This window comes from Chiloscyllium punctatum, chromosome 31 (assembly GCF_047496795.1).
Source record: "Chiloscyllium punctatum isolate Juve2018m chromosome 31, sChiPun1.3, whole genome shotgun sequence".
Classification (NCBI taxonomy): domain Eukaryota; kingdom Metazoa; phylum Chordata; class Chondrichthyes; order Orectolobiformes; family Hemiscylliidae; genus Chiloscyllium; species Chiloscyllium punctatum.
The window spans coordinates 34055607-34074075 of record NC_092769.1 but is presented as its reverse complement, the minus strand read 5'-3'; the positions used below and the strand labels follow the sequence as shown (position 1 = coordinate 34074075).

General features: G+C 45.6%; 1 long non-coding RNA gene across 1 annotated transcript in view; it reads left to right on the top strand.

Annotated features, from left to right (window-relative positions):
• Positions 1-1741: 1741 nt before the first annotated feature.
• The window catches only part of LOC140456811 (uncharacterized), a 39855-nt gene continuing 23127 nt past the window's right edge, over positions 1742-18469 (top strand). The window contains exons 1-5 of the long non-coding RNA XR_011953146.1: positions 1742-1837; positions 4609-4691; positions 7189-7296; positions 10405-10513; positions 15559-15665. This is a non-coding gene — a long non-coding RNA (uncharacterized lncRNA). The remainder of the gene's footprint in view (positions 1838-4608; positions 4692-7188; positions 7297-10404; positions 10514-15558; positions 15666-18469) is intronic.

Below are 18469 nucleotides of genomic sequence, written 5' to 3'. Positions count from 1 at the left end.
CCAGGAGGGCAAAAAGGGGACATGAGATAGCTTTAGGAATTAGGTTTAAGGAGAATCCAGAGTGATTGTACAAATACACTAAGGACAAACGAGTAACCAGGCAGAGAATAGGTACCCGCAAAAATCAAGGCTGTCTGTGGAACAGCAGGAGGTGAGAGAGATTCTGTATGAGTGGAGAGGTTTTAAGAACAAAATATGCACATCGGAAAACACTAATTTGAACGTCCCAGTCTCGTGTTTTCAGTAAACAAGGAATTGCCTCAGTGTGGCTGCAGGCATGAGTGCGCGCCGCCATCTTTATTTGGGGCAAAAATTCACTGGACACGTGTGGAGCCACCAGCTTTGTAGGGGGCAAGGTGCAGCCAGGTGCATGTGCAGCCTTTCTCTGGGACAGAGTCATTGGGCAGGATTTACACAGAGCACATTCAAACTCAGAAATGGATGTTTATTTCTGGATTTGTTTTGTCATTCATTTAAATGATTTGGTATCGTAAATGAGTTTGCAGGTCATTCAAAATTGGAGGTATTGTGGATAATGAAGAAGGTTACCTCAGATTACAATGAGATATTGATCATATGGGTTTAATTTAGATAAATGTGAGGTGCTGCATTTTGGAAAAGCAAATCAGGTCAGGACTTATACACTGAATGGCAAGACCCTGGAGACGGTTTGTGGAACAAAGAGACCTTGGACTGCAGGTTTATAGTCCTTGCAAGTCAAGTTGCAGGCAGATAGGATGGTTAAGAAGGTGTTCAGTGTATTTTCCTTTATTGGTTCGAGCATTGAGTATAGGATGTGGGAGGTCATGTTGCTGTACAGGACATTCATTAGGCCACTTTTGGAATATTGTGTGCAGTTCTGGCCTGCCTCCTATCAGAAGGGTGCTGTGAAAGTTGAAAGGTTTCAAAAAAGACTTACAAGGATGTTGTTAGGGTTGGAGGATTTGAGCTGTCGGGTGAGGCGTAAAAGGCTGGGGCTGTTTTCCCTGGAGTGCTATAGGCTGAGTGGTGATGTTATGGAGGTTTATACAATCATGAGGGGCATGAATAGAGTAAATGAACAAGGTGTTTTCCCTAGAGTGGTGGTGTCCAGAAGTAGAGGGCATTGCTTTAGGGTGAATGGATAAAATTTCAAAGGGGCCTAAAGGACAACTCTTTCATGCAGTGGGTGGAATGAGCTGCCAGAGGAAGTGGTGGGAGGCTAGTACAATTAAAATATGTTAAAGGCATCTAAATAGACAGATAATATGATTAGGAAGCATTTACAGGGATATGGGCCATGTGCTGGCAAATGGGAATAGATTAGGTTTGGATCCCTGGTTGGCAAGGATGAGTTAGACCGAAGGGTCTATGTCGGTGCTCTACATCTCTATGACTGTGGGATCATAGCAGCTTACACTGTTCTGCTTCATCTCTGGGCTCCCTCATGACCACTTTGTCAATGTCTAGCTTGCTCAGTATCGAACAATGGGTGTATTTTTGGTCTGTTTAGTATTTTACCATTACTTTTACAGACATTTTTGTAAGTTAATTTTTCACTGCCACCCAGCCCCTGACCATGTGCTGCTTATTAATTTTTTTCTGGAAAATCTTTGACAGTCAAGAATTCTTTTTTCTAATTAGCAAGTGCATTTTCCTTCTATTTCGAATTATCAAATACTACACCATTTTCATTCCCTTTAATCCATTTTGCACTCCCTGAAACATCAACTGTGTTTCTCCTTCCACAGATACCAGTGATCATTGCCAAAGCCCTGCTGCCTGTGGAGAGGGTGATGTTTGACTTTCTTGTACAGCTGCAGTTTGTGTGGTGAAGGTGCTCCCACAATGTGGTTGGGTAAGAGACATTACAAAGTATTCATTACAGCAACAGACATTTGAAGATAATGTTCAAATCAAGAACAGTTTGTAGTTTTATTATCCTGCTTATAATTTCATAAAAATATTATTGGGAACTTTAGACATAAGGCCAGAGAAGGATGATATTAGGTCAGGTGACCAAAAGCATTGCCAAATAAGCAGGTTTTGAGGAATGTCTTAAAGGGGGAAAGCAGACCTGAGAGGTTTTAGCTGCGAATTTCAGACCTTGTTGCTTTGGCAACTGTAAAAGCAGCCACACAGGTGAAGTAATGAATTAACAGGTCATTGAGCGTCTCGAACAGAATGGGTTGTCGAGGTCTCAAGGGGTGTGTGATGCAGCGAGCTAGGGATGATCACAACCAGGAATTAAATCAAGAGTGAGAATTTTAAATTGAGGGATGTGGGCCGGATGCTGGCAGGTGAGACTAGATTGGGTTGGGATATCTGGTCAGCATGGATGGGTTGGATTGAAGGGTCTGTTTCCATGCTGTACGTCTCTGTGGCTCTATGTTGTTGATTATGAATAGGAGCCTTTTGATGGATCAACAAGTTTTGGTACGAGGGATTACTTGGGCAGCAGAGATTTAGTTTTTCTTGAGATTACAGGGAGGTTGAATGTGGGAAGCTGGCCAGGAGTATGTTTGGATAATGAAGTCTGGAGATAACACAAGGTGGATGAGAGTATATGAGCTGAGACAAGGGTGGAATCAGCTAGAATTAGTGATCTTGGAGTGGGACTGGGCTGTCACCCTCCCCTCGCCTCTGGGATTCAGCTTGTTGTCAGGTTGTGAATCAGGGCGGTAACACAATCGGGAGCTGAGTGGCCCTGGTGGAGCCTAAAATGAGTGTCACTCAGCTGGCTGTTGCTGAGCAGCTGCTGCTTGGTAGCCCTGTTGATGACATCTTCCATCACTTTACTGCTGATCGAGTGTGGAATGATAGATGGAAATTGGCTGGGTTGGATTGCCCTGTGTTTTTGTGTTGAACATCCCTGGGCAATGTTCCACATTGTAGATAGATGCCAGTGCAGGAGCGGTACGTGACTTGGTGGGTGGCAAGTTCTGGAGCACAATCTATCAGTGTTATTGCCAGAATGTTAGCAGGACCCATAGCCTTTGCACTACTGAACCGTTTCCTGATGTTATTCAAACTCAACCGAACTGGTATAAAACTCACATCTGTGATGTTGGAAACCACTGGAGAAGGCTGAGATGGATCATCCCACTTTGCACTTCTGGCTGAAGATTGCAGCAAATGCTGTCATCTTATCTGGTGCGTGGATGTGTGAGGCCCCTCCATCAGTAAGGGTGGGGATATCTGTGATGCTTCCTTCAGTGATTTGTTTAATTGTCCATCACCGTTCACAACTGGGTGTGGCAGAACTGCAGAGCTCTGATCTGTTCCATTGGATGTAGGATCACTTAGCTCTGTTGCTTGCTGCTGATGCTGTTTGATATGCAGGTAGTTCTGTTTGGTAGCTTCACCAGGTTGGCACTTCATTTTTAGGTCTGTCTGGTGCTGCTCATGGCATGCCCTCCTTTCCTGTCCATTGTGATGGGTGAGAGCAGGATTTACAAACCCATGAGATTACAGATTGTGCTGGAGTACAGTTCTGCTGCTGTTGATGTCCCACAGTGCCTCAGAGAGATCCAGTTTGAGATCCTACACCTCTTCGAAGTCTGTCCCAATTAGAACGATTATAGTGTCACTCAACACAATGGAGGTTTTTCTCAACTTTAAGGCAAGACTTTGTCTCCAAAAGGAATGTGTGATGGTCGCTCGTACTGATACTGTCATGGCCAGATGGATCTGCCGCTGGTCAATTCATAACAATGGGATCAAGTATGTTTTACACTCTTGTTGGTTCCCTCACCACCCGCTGTAGACTCAGTTGAGCAGCTATACCCTTTAGGACCTGACCAGCTCAGTCAGTAATTCTGTTGCAGAGCTCGTCTCAATTGTGAACATTGAAATCCTGTACCCAGAGTGCGTTTGACACCATTTTATTGCCTCAGTGCTTCCTCCAAATGTTGTTCAACATGAAGGAGAAGTGATTCATCAGCCAAGGGAGGACGGGACGTGGTAATCAGCAGGAGCCATGAGACTTCCTGGTCTCCGGAGTCAATGCTGAGTACTCCCAGGGCAAATCCTCCCTCTCTGTACACCACCTCTGCCTGATCTGTCCTGCTGGTGGGACCCGGACATATCCAGAGATTTCAGGAGAAAGTGAAGACTGCAGATGCTGGAGATCAGAGTCAAGAGTCTGGTGCTGGAAAAGCTCAGCAGGTCAGGCTGATGAAGGGCTTAGGCTCGAAACGTCGATTCTCCTTCTCCTCGGATGCTGCCTGACCTGTTGCGCTTTTCCAGCACCACAATCTCAATATCTTGGGATGGTGATGGTGGTGTCTGGTCATTGTCTGTAAGGGTTGATTTCATGAGTATGACTATGTCAGGCTGTTCCTTGATTGGTCTGTGAGACAGCTCTGCACATTTTGGCCCCAAAATCCAGATATTAGTCTGGAGGACGTTGCACCATCGAGAGGGCTGATTCTGTGGTTGTATTAAATGGTGCCTTGTTAGATGCCGAGTGGTCCATCCAGTTTCATTCCTTTGTTGCGACTTTGCAGTGATTAATACAGTGAGTCGCTGCCTGGGCCACTGTCAGATTGGCAGGATGTTTTTCGCCATTGAAAATGGTTCTATGGAGATCAGGAGATTCCTAATTCGTTATTTTTTTCTTGAATTCAGATTCCACCACCTGCCAATATGGGATTCGAACCAGGACTTCAGTCGTTTGTTTTAATATTTTGGATAAAGGTTAAATACATTAGGTTTGTACACTCACTTTGAATATCACTAACCCTGGTTTTGTTTCTTTGTGAAACACTGTCCATCATCCTGTCTCCTCCATCCTTCTCTCCAACAATGAGTGAGGAGCACATGGAGTTTCTCTGTCACTAAGACTGAGATAATCCGATCTGCTGCTTCCCTCCCTCCCACTAGCCCGCCAAGCCAAGCTGCGTCACGTAGTGTTCCTGGTTTTTGTCCTAAACTTATATCTTCCTCCAGTCTCTTGTCAAGCCTTATCAGAGCTCACCTTGACCCTTTAACCTAATCTCACTAAACGACAGACTTTCCAACTCTCTTTCCTCCTCCTCCTCATCAGTCCCCCTCACCGATTCACAGATATTGTTCCTTGTTCTGTCTTTTCTGGTTCCGTCCTCCTCTCCCTAAATCCTGCTACATCTCCACTCTCCCTTTCCTTTCTGAATTCCTTGCATTTGGTGTCCTTGGTCCCTTCTGTATCTCATGTACATACTACCAGGAGGTGACCTTGTGCAAAAGCACCGTGTTGGGTTTCACATGTACACTGACGATGCCCAGCTCTCCCTCCCCATCATCCCTCCCAACTACTCCACTGTTATTCAGTTCTCAAACTGCTTACCACATTCCCACTACTCGATTAGGTGCAGTTTCCTCCAATGAAACATTGTAATGGTTAAACCCGTTGCCGGACAAATTCCTTCCCCTTAGTGCTGAGCCTCTCCCTCTCACTGGGAACTATGCAGCAGAACTACACTCTTCACAGTATTGCAGTTATATCTGACCCCAAGCTGACCTTCTGATTAGACATCCACACAATCCCAAACACCAGGAATTCCAAACCGTTGCTTGTCTCCTCTTCACCCCAGCTCCATTGCTACTGAAACCCCTTACCGTGTCTGTGTTGCCTTAAACGTGACAAATCCGAAACAGATCCCTTGATTCTGTGACTGACTCAGAATCTGGTTTCAGACTCCCCTCTCAGTGTTTGCCCTCAGACACATTATTATTTATTCTGTCAAACCCCTTAAGAATCTGGTGGTGGGTCTGATTGTAGGTGGTGGAATGATGGCAGAGGATGATGTGTTGTATCTGGGTGGAAAGTCAGGACTGGGGGTGGGGGCGGGGGGTGTTCTATCCTTGTTGCAGTTGGAGGTGTGGGTTTCAAAGGCAGAGGTGCGGGAAGTGGAGGAGATACATTGGATGGTATTGACCATATGGGAGGGGAAATTGCAGTCCTTGAAATACGGGGCCATTTGGTCTGTTCTGGCCTCACTGGAACACTGCAGTAAGCATAAGACAGAGATGTTGGCCTGGGAACAGACTCATATGTTAAAGTGGTTGGCAGCTGGAAGCTCGGGATCTGTTTTTGCAGCAGAACGTGGATCATCAGTCGCCATTTCCGCCACCTCCACTGAGATGCTGCCAGACACAGGTTCCTGTCCCCTCCATTAACAGCTATGCACCCTCCCAGCCAGATCGTAATCCACTCCTTTGTCTTTCCAAATGTTCTGGTCTCTCTTTTGGTTCTGTCCCTGCCTATTATTTACTCTTTAACCCCTATCTCCTTCAGTACAAAGATGTGCAGGTTGGTTGAATTGGCCAAGCTAAACTTCCCATAATGCTCAGGAATGTGTAGGTTAGGTTCATTAGTCAGGAGAACTATACAGTAATATGTCAGGGGAATTGGTCTGGATGGGATACCCTTCGGAGAGACGCTGTGGAGCCTTTGGGCCGAATGGTCTGTTTCCACACTGTCAGAATTCTAATTTTCCCAGCTCCCATCGGATCTGAGGAAGGGCCACTGGACAGATTTCTGTTCCCACATGCTGCCAGACCTGCTGAGCTTTTCCAGCACCTTCTGCTTGTTGTTCCTGATTCACACCATCCATACACAGTCCAGGTTTGATTCAGACAGGGGGAGGATCCCACCACTGACCTCACAATGGGGTCCAGCTGATTGGTGGAAGCTTCGGACCAATAGGAAAAAATGGTGGGACTGGTGGACCAAGTGGAACCAGCTGGTCATCCAAACAATGGGAGTGAATGAGGGGCGTGGCTAGTGGGATGACACGTCACCAGTAACTCTGCCTGTGCAGTGCCACGTGACTCGGCCGTCGGTGAATGTGGGAGACGCAAACAGGGAAGGGGAGATTGGCCTCAGAGACAGGGAGATAATGAGTCACTTTAGACTGGGAAGTTTTAATTACACACTGCGTGGTTCGTAAGTCTGAATTAGCAACTCTTAATCCAGCGTTTGCAGCAGATGGGAAAATGGCTGCGGCCCTCAGGCAGTGAAAGGTCCTGGGATATGGCCGCCATTTTTATTGGGGGTAAGGTACAGTGAGGCGTATGTGCATGTCCCCTTCCTACGATTTGGGGGGTGGGGGGGGCATGCAACTTGAAGAGAGGCATTTACACATCAAGCACATACCAAGAAAAAAGTATGTCTTTATATTCTTCCTGCACTGACTGAGAGTTTTGTTTTGTGAATTCATTTCATAGGATATTAAATCAGAATAATTGAGCCTGGGATCTCAAAATCAAGTTTTTACAGTCAATGGAGTCATCAGGATCTGAATATCATTGGTATTTAACTGTGGAAGGAGAAAGGTTTGTCTGTTCTGTTTGTGAAAAAATATCTCCAATATTTTTGTTAAGCAGAAAGATGTACAAATTCATGGTTGGATCATCCTTTGGGTGTGTGCTCTGTTCTGGGCCCTGCAGCTGAGGAAGGAGGTATTAGCCTGAGAGGGAGCACAGATTTATCCAAATTCTCTTTGTAAGAACTCTCAAATTTAGACCCAATCACCCACTTCATGATGTTAACCTGTAAACTTCATATTTTCAATTACCTGCAAACTTCCCATTAAAAGTCCTTTTGGACTCAAATTCCAGTACCTTTTCAGGTGGAATGTTCCAGCTTCTGACAACTGTCTGTTCATTCAGAAACTGCTGAGGTCCATGTTGACTCTGGGGTTACAAAGGGCTGAGCTGAAAGATGAGGTGCTGTCCCTGAGCTCCCATTGAGATGCATTAGAACAGTCCAGGAGGCTGAGGGCAGTGTAGGTGTGAGCAGACAATGAAAATGACAGGGCTGCACTGTGAGGGCTGCTTGGCTCAATGAGAGTGTTCTGGAGTTGGGTGTAAACAGACTGATGTGAGATAGGGAGAAGGTGAAGCTGAAACTCAGTTTTAGTTCAGGCCGTTCAGAAATTCACATGGTCCCAATGTGAACAGCCAGTTTTTAAGTGTTACCTGCGGAGTACTTGTTAACAGTTTTTAAAGTACTTTTCCTGAGGGCAGTTGAGAGTTAACCACATTGCTGTGGGTCTGGAGTCACATGTAGGCCAGACCAGGTGAGGATGACCTTTTCCTTCCCTACAGGACATTAGTGAACCAGATGGGTTTTCTTACAATCAACAATAGTTTCATGGTCATCATTCTCCTTTCCATTCTAGATTGTATTGAATTCCGATGCTGCCATCAGCCATGTTGGGATTCTATCCGTAATCCTCGGAACATTGCACATGTCACTTATCTGGCAGGAATACCATTAAGCCATTGCCTCCCTTTTTAGCAATGTTTAAAAGAAAGTTCCATCATTCTACGTGTACAATGTGAGATAAAATATTGCAACGTCCATGTGTCAGCCTCTCCAAAAGGTCAATCAACAGAAATTTGTTTGGGAGTGAAATATTTCAGTTTTGGTGGTGGGGGGGGGGGTGTTTATGAAACAAAAATGAATCCAAATAAAAATCTTATGCCACGGACAAGTAATTTCTGAAGCCGAAGGGCGATTACAGAGACAGGGAGGGTTGTGGGGCCAGAGGGGGACTGTTGTCCAAACATCACTGTGGTGTACATGGACTGCAGCATTTCAGGGAGGCGGTTAACCACCACTTTCTCCAAGACAAGTAAAGGTGGCCAATGAATACTGGTCTGGGCATCAAAGGCATACCCCCAGTGAATAAAACCAAGCAGTGACCTCTCTGAGCTGACTTGCTGTGAAGTTAAAAACCTCTCTGGAAATGGAGTGGGCAGAGAAGAAAAACAGAGATATTTCACAGCTGTCCTCAGAGAGACCTCACCCTTGGAAGTACTCAGAGCCGGGGATCAGCTCAGTGAGTTTCAGTCTCTTCAAAGATCAATCTTAGTCGGTTTTATTTTATTAAATCTACAATAGTGAGTCAGGTGAGGATTTCTTTTTAATGTCTTATGGTCTCTTGATTAAATGTTTAAGATATAAAACTTAAGCATTAAGTTATTCTCGGGCAGTATTTTTCGAGCAGTAAGACTGTACCTTTGTCTTGGTCTGTAGATTGTTAAGGTGGAGAGATAGCCTGTTGTAGAGTGGCGTGCTGTTCCTGTCGGATGTGGGAGATTAGGGAGAGTTTCGATGACCCTGATGAGTATGCCTGCAGGAAGTGTGATTGCAAATCCTATTGGATCGCATGGATTGGTGGAGGAGTGATTAAAGGCAGTGAGGAATTGACAGGAGCTGAGGGGTGTGATAGGTGGCAGTCTCAGGAATGCAGGATACTGCAGATACAGTCAGGTAGATGGGTTACCTCCAGGAAAGCTAGGAGGGGTAGGTCGGTACTGCAGGAGTCTCCTGTGGCTATCCCCATCTCAGACAAGTATACTGTTTTGGAAAATGAAGGTGGTAATAGACTTTCACGGGAAAGTCGCACTGACAGTCAAGTTACTGGTACTGAGACTGGCTTCGAACATAATGTGAGGTATATCCAGTTCCACAGGATCGATGGTGATAGGGGACTCTCTAGTCAGGGACACAGTCTGCCGTTTCTGCTGACAGTGAGACATCAGAATGGGGTGGTGCTGCCCTGGTGCCAGTGTCAAGGATGTCTCACAGAGGGAGCAGAATATTCTCAAAAGGGAAAATAACCAGTGGGAGGACATTGTATATTGGTACCAATGGCATAGGAAGGGGAAAGCATGGGGTCCTGACGAGCAGGGAGATTTGCTCGTGCCACTCGGCAGGCATTAAACCAGTGAGGGAGTCGGGGTAATCCTAAAGAGAGAGTGAGAAAAGAGGTGAGTCTGAGGCTGGTACTGTTCACCAGTCAGACTGTCAAGGCAGGCAAGAGCAAGTCACAGAATGAGGTGCGACGGACCGGTTGCACTGCATTTATTTCAGTGCAAGAAACCTGACAGGTCAGGCAGGTGGGCTCAGGGTATGGTTTTGAACATGGCACTGGGATATTACCACAATTACAGAAGCATCACTCCGAGATGGACAGGACTAACAGCTTAATGTTCCAGGGTATAGATGCTATAGCGAGGATAGAAAGTGGCCAACAGAGCAGGGAGAGAGGTGTTTTTGATTAGGGATAACATTATGGCTGGGCTTCGGGAGGATATTCCTGGGAGTACCTCCAGGCATGTTATTTGGTTGGTACTGAGAAATAAGAAAGGGATGACCATCTTACTGGGATTGTATTATAGATTCTCTCCCAATAGTCAGCGGGGAATTGAGACACAATTTTACCGAGAGATCTCAGTTATCTATAAGAACAACATGGATACAATGATAAGTGGTTTTAACTTTACCAACATGGCCTCGGAGTGCTGTAGTGTTTAGGGCTTGGATGGAAAGGTATTTGTTCAGTGTGTACGAGAACATTTCAGATTCAGTTTGTAGGATGTACCTACTAGAGAAGGAACAAAACCTGACCTGTTTTCTTTATTCATTCACAGGATGAGGCAGTCACTGGCTCGGCCAGCATTTATTGCTGCGTTTACCCAGAGGGCGGATAAGAGTCAACCCCGTTGCTATAGGTCTGGAGTTCCATGCAGACCAGACCAGGTAAGGATGGCATTTTTCCTTCCCTAAAGGTCGTGAGTGAACCACATTGGTTTTTCCAACAATTGACAATGGATTCCTTGTCGTCACTAGGTTTTTTTTCCCAGATATTTATTGAATTCACGTTCCAAAATCTGCCGTGATGGGATTCAAACCCGGGTCCCCAGAATGTTATCTGGGTCTCTGGATTAAGTGTCTAGCGATAATTTCACTCCGTCATCAGGACATGAGGCAGGGTGAGTGACTGAGGTATCAGTGGGGCAGCACATCAGCACCAAAGATCGCACAGTATTGTGGCTCAGTGGTTAGCGCTGCTTCCTCAGCACCAGGGACCTGGGTTTGATTCCAGCCTCGGGCGACTGTCTGTGTTGGAGTAGGCACATTCTCCCCAGTGTCTGTAAGGGTTTCCTTCGGGTGTTCCAGTTTGCTCCCACAGTCTAAAGATGTGTAGTTTAGTTGGATGAACCATGTTAAATTTCCCATAGTGTCTCGATGCAGTATATGAGGTTTTGGGATGTGCAGGCATATCTCTGCTTGATGTGAAAAGATCCTTTTGGGGTTTTGGACAGATGTCAGAGGGAGGTATGGCCGCATGTTTTACATCTCCCATGGCGGTAAGGGAGGGTCAAGGGTGTGGAGCGTGGGTTGGTGGGAGGGTGTGGACCGAACAAGGAAGGCGCAGCAGGAATGGTCTCTGCGGAACACAGATAGAGGTGGGGAGGGAAATCTGCCTCTAGTGGTGTGGTCTGACTTTAGGTAGCAGAAATAACAAAGGTGAATGCGCTGTATCTGGAGATTAGTGGGGTAGAAGGTGAAGACCGCAGGGTTATATTCTTTATTGTGGCTGGAGGGGTGGGGTAAAAGCGGAGGTGCAGGAAGTGGAGGGTATGTGTTGGAGGGCATTGTTGATCAAGTCAGAGGAAAATTATGGTCCTTGAAGTAGGCCTTTCTGGGATGTCCTGGAATAGGATCCAAAGAGATTAAACAAATATATCACAGACAAAAGACTAACTGGACCAGAGAATAGGACTCCTTAAAGGTCAACAAGGCTGTCTATGGAACCACAGGGGGTGTGAAAGATATGCAAATATTTCACGTCATTTTTACTGGTGAAGTATAAGGAAGCTCGAGAGTTTGGAGAAATAAACAGTGATAACTTGAAAAGTGTCCATGTTACAGAGGAGGTGGGACTGGATGTCTTAAATCGCATCAAGGTGGATAAAGCCCTGGAACCTGATCAGGTGTATCCTGGAACTTTCTGGAAATCTAGGGAACTGATTGTTGGGCCTCTCCTGAGGTATTTGTATCATTGATAGCGACAGGTGAGGTGCCATTATTTTTAAAAGGTGGTAAGGAGGGGCCATAGAACAAGAGAACAGTGAGCCTGAAGTCAGTGGCAGGCAAGTTGTTGGAAGGGATTCCGAGGGACAGGATATCCATCTATTTGGAAAGGTAAGGAATGATCAGGGAGAGTCAATGTGACTTTGTACATGCACAATTGTGTCTCACTAACTTGAGTGAGTGTTTTGAAGTGACAAAGAAAATTGATTAAGCCAGGCGTTGAATGTTGTTTATATGGACATTCAACAAGGTTCCACAAAGCAGACTGGTTCGCAGGGTTAGATAACATGGAATGAAGGGAGAACAAGCCATTACAAAACTGCCTTGAAGGTAGGAGACAGAGGATGATGATGGAGAGTTGCTTTGTGGACTGGAGGCCTGTGAGCAGCAATGTGCTGCAAGGATGGATATTGGTCCCTTAAATAAATGACTTGGATGTGAATATATGAGGTTTACAGAAGACACCAAAATTGGAGGTGTAGTGTACAATGAAGAAAGTTAGTTCAGAATACAACAGGATCTTGATCAGATGAGCCATTGGAGCAAGGAATGGCAGACGGAGTTCAATTTAGATAAATGTGAGCTGTTGTATTTTGGAAAGGCAAATCAGGGCAGGACTTATACACTTAATGGTAAAGTCCTGGGGAACATTGCTGAACAAAGAGACCTTGGAGTGCAGGTTCCTAGTTCCTTGAAAGTAGAGTCACAGGGAGGCGGGGTACTGAATGCAGCATTTGGTACGCTCCCCGTTATTGGTCATTGCATTGAACGCAGCTGTTGTGATGTCATATTGTGGCTGGACAGGGCACTGATTACAGCTCTTCTGGAATTCTGTTTTCAGTTCAAATCTCCTTGTTCTTGGAATAACGTTGAGAAAGTTGAAAGGGTTCAGAAAACATTTGCAAGGATTTTGCCAGGGTTGGACGGTTTGAGCTTATTGGGCAAGGCTGAATAGCTTGGGACTATTTTCCCTGGAGAGTTGGAGGCTGAGAAGTGATCTTATAAAATCATGAAGGGCGTGGATAAAGTGAGCAGTCAGGGACTTTTTCCCAAGTTCGGTGGGTCCAGAACTAGAGGGCACAGGCTTAAGGTGAGAGGGAAAAGGTTTAAAAGGGATCTAAGGGGCATCTTGTTCATGTTGAGGGCATTGCAAGTATGGAATGAACTGCCAGAGGAAGGGGTGGAGGCTAGTACAATTGCAGCATTTAAAAGGCATCTGATTGGGTACATGAAGAGGAAGGATTTAGAGGGATAAGGGTGAACCGCTGGCAAATGGGACTCCATTAAAGCTCTCTGTTATTGGTCAATGCATTGAATACAGAAGCTGGGATGTCATATTGTGGCTGGACAGGACATTGATTAAGCCACTTCTGGAATTCTGTTTTCAGTTTGAATTACTCTGTTCTGGTAAGGATGTTATGAAACTTGAAAAGGTTTGGACAAGATTTACAAAAACGTTGCCAGGATTGGAGGATTTGGGCTACAGGGAGAGGCTGAATAGGCTGGGGCTATTTTCTCTGGACAGTCAAAGACGGAGAGGTGACTTCATGGAGATTTATAAAATCACGAGGGGTGTGAATAAGGTGAGCAGCCGGGGTCCGATTTCCTCAGGTTAGGTGGGTCCAAAACTAGAGCACCTGGGTTTAAGTTGAGAGGGAAAACAATTTAAAAGGGATATAAATGGCAACGTTTTCAAGCTGAGTGTGGTGTGTGTATGGGAGGGGCTACCAGATGAAGTAGTGGAGGCTGATAAAATCACAACATTTAAAAGGCTTCCAATTGGGTACATGAATAGGAAGGGTTTTGATGGATACAGGCCAATAGCTGGTAAATGGGGATCCATTAGTTTAGTATTCCTTGTTGGCACGGACGAATTGGACTGAAGGTCTGTTTCTTTGATCTTAATAAATTAAGATTCATTCCTCTCTTTTGCAGAGAGCTAGCTGAAGCACAGATAATTATCCTTGGAGCTGAGAAGGTGAAGCAGTGATTTCGATCTGGTGCAGATTTGGTTCCAAGGTCTTGAATTTGCAGAGAGAGCAATTGTTCACACTGTCACAATTTTTAGTAACTACTTTCAAGTAATTGGCAAATAATACAAGGTGAAAATGTGAACACTATTTTATTCAGTAAGTTCTGAGCATCTGGAACAGTCTGAACGACACAGATTCAGCAGGTATTCTGAAGCAGACTTAGAATTTTACTTTTTAAGGAAAGATTTGGGGGGCTATGGGCACATGGGAGGGGACTTGGGACAGATTTGCAGCATCTCCAGAGGGAGAGAGTACAGCCCCAATGGGCTGAATAGCCCCCAGGCCCTGTGCTCTTTGATACTGTCCCATTCACTCTGAATGATGAAGCTCATCCCAGGGCAGAGAGAGGGATTAGCCCTCCACTCTCATCACAATGGGGCCCGGCTGATTGACGGCAGCTCCAGACCAATGCGAGGAGAATCTGTGTGGTCCTGCAGCCAATGGGATTGAATGAGGGGTGTGGCCAGCAAGACAACACATGTCCATGAGCTGTGCAGGTGCAGTGTCACTGGGTGGGGATGGGAGAGACAGCAGAGACTGGGGCAGAGGCTGTGGGACCTGAATTACAGACTCCCGGTAAATTAAAACCAAAAGAGCTGCGGAAGATGTAAATCAGAAACAACAACCAGGAGGTTCTGGAAAAGCTCAGCAGGTCTGGCAGTATCTGTGAAGAGATATCAGAGTTAAAGTTTCAGACTCAGTGTCCCTTCCACAGAACAGATATTACTGAGAAAAAAAGGTCAGTTTATGTGCAGAAGGTAGTGTGGGGGGAGGATAAAAGGAGTAAAGGATAGATGGGGATAGAGTGAGAAGAGTAGTTGGATAAAGGAGTGGATAACGATCTGGCTGGGGGAGGGTCTTTAGCTGTTAATGGAGACTGTTAATGGCGAACCATAGGTAGTGTGTAATGGCAGGCTGTGAGAACGAGGCCTGGTGTGTGGGGTAGGGGGCTATGACATGAGGTTGTGAACTTATGGTTAGCCACTAACTGTCTCCATTGTAAGCTGTTGCCCACCTATATCACTCCACGATTGGAGCTGCCGAGGACACAAACTTTGGAATATCTTCCCTAAACCCCTCTGTCCGCCTTAAATATGTATCTAAAAATCGTTCTCTTTAATCAACGTTTCCATCATTCGTGAAGCATTTTAGGAGATTTGTCAATGTGAAAGGCTCCATACAATGCAGGTAGTCGTTGTTATTGTCTGACATCAGGCGAAACAGGGATGAGCCCTCTCTCTCTCTGAGACCTGATGAACAACAAAAGCAGGAAGCACTGAGCATGCTCCAGCCCACAATGGACCTCGGATGATTGATGTCAGCGCAGGACCAATAAGAGTTGGGGAACGGGGCTCGAGGTGCTAGTTGGTCCTTCAACCAATCGGAGTGAATGAGGGGCGGGGCAATACTCAACCATGTCATAAACTTCACTGGCAGCACAGTGTTGTTGTGACCAAGGCATTGGAAATGTGTGAAGGTGAAGGGCAGGGGAAAGGAAAGACATATTGACCAGGAAGAGAAGGAAATTTTCATGGTATGGGATGAGAGGTTTTACAGAACTTAGTGCACATTGTAAAACACAAATTTGAAAATCCCAAATTCTGCACCATTTTCCCTCCCTATAATGCATTTTGCACTCCCTGAAATATCAACTGTGTGTTTCTCCCTCCACAGATACCAGTGATCAATGCCAAAGCCCCATTGCCTATAGAGAAGGTGATGTTTGACTTCCTTGTACAGCTGCAGTTCGTGTGGTGAAGGTGTTCCCACAATGTGTTTGGGTAAGAGCTGTTATAGATTATTCACTCAGCGACAGTGAAGAGTTGACAATGTGTGTGCAAATCAACAACAGTTTGTTTTTTTTAATCATATTTATAATTCCACAGAAATACTATTGAGAACTTCTGACATAAGGCCAAAGATGGGGATATTAGGTCAGGTGATCAAAAGAATTGCCAAATAAGCAGGTTTTCAGGAATACCTTTGAAGGAGGGAAGCAGGTCTGAGGCAGTTAGGGTGGGAATTCCAGACCGTGTTGCCTTGGCAACAGTAGAAACAGCCAGACCAGTGAAGCAATGAATAAACACATCGTTGGGAGTCTGAAAGAAAATGAGTTGTCAGGGTTTCACAGGTTGTGTGGTGCAGGGAGACAGGGATGTTCACAGCCAGGAATTACATCAAGGGTGAGAATTTTAAATTGTTGCTTGTTAATAGGAGCCTTTTGATAGATCAACAAGTTTTGGTACAAGTGAGCACTTGGGCAGTAGGGTTTTAGATAACTCTCGAGATTACATGTAAGTTGAATGTGGGAGGCTGGCCAGGAGTGTGTTTGGATAATGAAGTCTGGAGATAACACAGGGATGGACGAGTGTTTCAGTAAATGAGCTGAGACTAGGGTGGAGTTGGGTGATGTCACTGATGTAGGAATAGTGCTTTTGGAGTTGGGCTGCTCCTCCTCCTCATCACCCCCCCTCCCCAATTCACAGATATTGTTCCTTGTTCTGTCTGTCTGTCTTTTCTGGTTATGTCCGTCTCTCCCATTCTGCTACAAACTAATATTTGAACCCAACATTGTTTGAAAAACCTACTCCATCCCGACTCTCCCTTTCCTTTCTGAATTCCTTGTATTTGGTGTCCCTTAAGGATCTCTCCTTGGCCGCTCCTTTATCTCACCTACATACTGCCAGGAGGTGACATTGTCCAAAAGCACCGTGTTAGGTTTCACATGTACACTGTCAATGCCCAGCTCTCCCTCCCCATCATCCCTCTCCATTACTCAGTTATCAAACTGCTCATCACACTCCCACTACGGGATTGGCTGCAATTTCCTGCAACAGAACGTTGCAATGGTTAAACCCATTGCCTTCAGTTGCTGTTACAAATTACTTTCCCTGACTGCTGAGCCCCTCCCTCTCCCTGGGAACTGTCTGAGACAGAACCACACTCTTGACACTATTGCTGTCATATCTGACCCCAAGGTGACCTTCTGATCAGACATCTACACAATCACAAACACCAGCAATTACAATCTCTTAAAATGTTGCTTGTCTCCACCTCACCCAGCTCCATTGCTACTGAAACCCCTGACCCGTGTCGGTGTTGCCTCAAACTTGATGTATCCAAAACAGAACCCGTGATTCTGTGACTGACCCAGAATCTGGTTCCAGACTCCCTCATGTTGGGAAACATCCTCCCATTGTTTACCCTGTCAAACTCCTTAAGAATCCTACATGTTACAATGAGATCCCCTCTCGTTCTTCCCAAATCCAGTGAGTAAAGTCCCAACTTCTTCAGCCTTTTCTTTAAAGATAATCCCTGCAAACCAGGATTCATCCCAGTCAATCTTCTGTGAAATGCCTCTGATGGAATGATGTATTTCCTTAAATAAAGGGACCAAAACTTCTGTCATTACTCCAGATGTGGTCTCACTCGCACTTTATAAAGTTCCTCTCAGGTATATACTCCAAACAACTCCCTTTAAACTTGCACAGATGTTGTTGGAAATGCTCAGCAGGTCATGCAGCATCTGTGAAGAAAGTTCAGTTCAAGTTTCGGGTCTGGTCACCCTTCCTCAGATACGTTAACTCTAATTTCTTTTCACAGATGCTGCTAGACCTGCTGAGCTTTTCCAGAAACTTCTGTTTCTCTTCCTGGTTTACAGCATCTTCAGTTGGTTCGGTTTTCATATCCTTTAAACTTGCCATCTCTCTTCTAGAATTTGTCATTTCCTCCTTGGAAAAAAGATTCACATTTGTTTTGTCTCCCCTACCCTGAGAAAAAAAGAAACCATGACTAGTCACCCTATCATTGCTCCTCATAATTTTATAAAGTTCGATAAAGCCACCGAAAGTGTCCAGTGCTGCAGGGAAATAGCCTCAGCCTATTCAGCCTCTCCCTATGGTTCAAATGTTCCAATACTGGCAACACCTTGGAAAAACTTTTCTGAACTCTTCCAAGTTTCCCAACATCTTTCCTGGAACAGGGAGACTGGAATTGAAAGCAGTCTGGGGATTCCAAAAGTGGCCGAGCTAATACGCTGTACAACCGAAACATGATGTCCCAACTCCTATACTCAATGCACTGTTAAATAACAGCTAGCATACCGCACACCACCTTCACCGACCTGTCTACCTTCAACCACACTTTCAAGGAACTATCAACCCACACTGCACGGTCTGTTTGTCTGTCAACACCTCCCAGGAACTTGTCATTAAGAGGTTGAGTCCTATTCTGGTAACATCTTTCTGAAATCAGGGAGACCACAATTGAATGCAGTATTCTAAAACTGGCCTCCCCAATGCCCTACTCAGCCACAACGTGCCCTCCTAATCCCTATACTCAGTGACAGAATCCCTACAGTGTGGAAGCAAGCCTTTCGGCCCATGAGACCATACCAACCATCGGAACAGCATTCCACCCTAACTCTGTAACCTACCATTACCCAAAGCTCATCCAGCCCCTGTTGGCCTGTCCCCCTCCCTCTGTCGGCCTTTCCCCACCGGCCTGTCTCTTCACCCCCCCCCTCCCAATCGGCCTGTTCCCCGCCAGTCTGTTCCCTTCACCCTTTCTGTCAGTCGCAACCTCC